Genomic DNA, 3412 nt, shown 5'->3' with positions numbered 1-3412 from the left:
GCACAAACAGGTTAGGCAACTTGCGTAATTTCAGTGGCTCATTGGAACCACAGAGATGTCAGGCAACTTGCCTGTAATCACACAGGTCAGAAATGGAAACAAAGAGAGGTCAGGCTACTTGCCTAAGATCACACAGCTCAGAAGTGCAAGCACAGAGAGGTCAGGCTACTTGCCTAAGATCACACAGCTCAAAAGTGCAAGCACAGAGAGGTCAGGCTACTTGCCTAAGATCACACAGCACAGACAGGGAAGCACAGAGAACAGGCAACTTGCCTAAAATAATACAGCTCAGAAATGGAAGCAGAGAATGGTTAGGCAAGTTGTCAAGATCACACAGCACAAATATGAATACACAGAGAGATTAGGAAACGTTCCTAAGTTGACACAGCTCGGAAGTGGAAGCACAGAGAGGTCAGGCAACTTGCCTAAGATCACACACCTGACAAGTGCAAGCAAAGAGATCAGACAGCTTGCTTAAGATCACACAGTTCACAAGTGGAACCACAGAGAAGATAGGTAACTTGCCTAAGATCACACAGCTCAGAAGTACAAGCACAGAAAGGTCAGGCAGCTTGCCTAAGATCACACAGCACAGTAGTGGAAGCACAGAGAGGTCAGACAACTTGCCTAAGATCACACAGCTTGGAAGTCAAAGCGCAGAGATGTTGGCAACTTCCCTGTGATCATACCGCTCAGAAGCCGAAGCACTGAGAGGTCAGGCAAGTTGCATAAGATCACACAGGTCAGATATGCAAGCACCAAGCAGTTGCTCAACTGGCCTATAATCTCACAGCTCAAAAGTGGAAGCACAGAGATGTCAGGCAACCTGCCTAAGATCAGACAGCTCAGAAGTGGAAGAACAGAGAGGTCTGGCACCTGGCTAAGACCACACAGTTCAGGAGTTGAGACACAGAGATGTCAGGCAACTTCCCTATGATTACACATGTCTGAAGTGAAAATGTAGAAAGGCTAGGCAACTTGCCTAAGATCACAAGGTTTACATATGGATTCAGAGAGAGGTTAGGCAACTTGCCTAAGATCACACAGCTCAGATGTGGAAGCACAGAGAGGTCAGGCATCTTGCCTAAAATCACGAAGCTCAAAAGTGGAAGCTCAGAGATATTAAACAACTTGCCTACGATCACACACCAAAGAAGTGGAAGCACAGAGAGGTGGAGGAACTTCCCTAAGTCACACAGTTCAAATATGGAAGCAGAGACATTAGGCTACTTGCCTAAGATCAAACCACTCAGAAGTGGAAGCACAGATAGTCGGACAACTCGCTTATGATCACACAGCTCATATGTGGAAGCACTGATAGGTCAGGCAGCTTGTCTAATATCATACAGCTCAAAAGTGGGAGCACAGAGAGGTTCCACAACGTGCTTAAGACTACACAGCTCAGATATGGAACAACAGAGAGGTTCAACAACTTACCTAACATCACACAACTCAGATGTGGAAGCACAGACAGGTAAGAAAACTTATGTAAGATCACATAGCTCAGAAGTGGAAGACAGAAAAGTCAGGCAACTTGCATAGCATCATACAACCCAGAAGGGGAAGCACAGAGAAGTCAGAAAACTTGCCTAAGATCACACAGCTCAGATGTGAAAGCACAGAGAGGTCAGGCAACTTGCTTAAGATCACAGAGGACATACATGGAAGCACAGAGAACAGGAAACTTGCCTAAAATAATACAGCTCAGAAATGGAAGCAGAGAATGGTTAGGAAATTTGTCAAGATAACACAGCTCAAATATGAAAGCAGAGAATTTGGAAACTTGCCTAAGTTCATACAGCTCATGCGGAAGCACAGATAGGTCATGCAACTTGCCTGACTTCATACAGCTTAGAAGTGGAAGCTAGAGAGCTCAGACAACTTGCCTAATACCACAGAGCTTAAGTGGAAGCACAGAGAAGTTAGGCAAGTTTACGAAGATCACAAAGCTCGCATATGGATGCACAGAGAGGCTATTCAACTTGCTTAAGATCACACAGCTCAGATATGGATGCACAGAGAATTAACACACCTTACGTGAGTTCATGCAAACAGATGTGGAAGCACAGAGAGGTTAGGAAACTTGCCTAAGATCACACAGCTCAGAACTCAAAGAACAGAGAGATCAGGCAACTTGTTTGATCATACAGCTCAGAATAGGAAGCACAGAGAGGTCAGGCAACTTGCCCAAGACAAATAGCTCCTAAGTGAAAGCACAGGGAACAGGAAACTTACCCAAGTTTACAGAATTCAGAAGTGGAAGCACAAAGATGCTCTGAAATTAGCCCAAGATCACACAGCTCGGATGTGGAAGCACAGGAAGATTTGGCAACATGTCTCAGATCACTAAGTTCAAAAATGGAAGCATAGAATCGTTAGGCAAGTTGCCTACGATTGTACAGCTCAAATGTGGAAGCACAGAGAGGTCAGGCAATTTGGCTAAGATCACACAACTCAAAACTGGAAGCACAGAAAAGCTGGAAATTTGCCTTAGATCACAAAGCTCAGATATTGAAGCAGAGAGAAGTTAGGCAACTTGCTTAAGATCACACAGCTCAGAAGTGGAAGCACAGAGAGGTTACACAACTTACCTAAGGTCACACAACTCAGAAATAGAAGCACAGAGAAGTTTGGCAACTTGTCTAAGATCACAAAGCTCAAATATGGAAGCACAGAGAGGTCAGGCAACTTGTGTAAGATCATACATCTCAGATATGGAAGCTCAGAGAAGTTAGGCAATCTGCCTAAGATCACACAGCTCAGATGTTGAAGCACAAAGGGGTCAGGCATCTTGCCAAAGATCACAAAGCTCAGAAATAACCTTTACTACACAAAAAGCTCCAAGTAGTTAAGCCTCATCTCTGATCCTGGATCGATATCCTCTCCTCTGGAGGTCACGAATCCTGGCATAACACAGCTTGCAGCAGCAGCCTTTCATCTTGGGAGCTCGTCTGGGATCTTCAAGACAAGGTAAAGGTGCTTGGAGCTCTAATTATTTGCTCTCCTGGTAAGAAAGTTTTCTGCTGTACTTTACTAACTCTGTGGTGTGCCTGTGTGTGTGAAAGCAGCATGAAAGAGACGTGCCCTGCTCCAAGCCAGTGATGGCCCTGCTCTACAGTTTCGTGGTGCCTCATAATGACTGAAGGCAGCCCCCAAAAAGGGAGCCTTGTCAAGGGTTTATACCAACCTGCCAATGCCAAGAGACACTCAACGTCCATGCAAGGGGAACAGTCAGAAATGGGTGAAGCATATGGACTTTTTCAGTCACCTTTTCCTAGTCTCTTTGACCATTTTGTAACTGCCTGAGGAATTAAAACTACTAACCAAACCCTGTCAGATCACCGTCTTTCAAGGGACTTGCGATCCACGCTGTTGGTTGTTTTATCAGACACTAGAGACAAGAGCACGTTCA

Source organism: Ovis aries, chromosome X, assembly GCF_016772045.2.
Source record: "Ovis aries strain OAR_USU_Benz2616 breed Rambouillet chromosome X, ARS-UI_Ramb_v3.0, whole genome shotgun sequence".
In the NCBI taxonomy this organism is placed as follows: Eukaryota; Metazoa; Chordata; class Mammalia; order Artiodactyla; family Bovidae; genus Ovis; species Ovis aries.
This window is presented reverse-complemented; position numbering follows the sequence as displayed.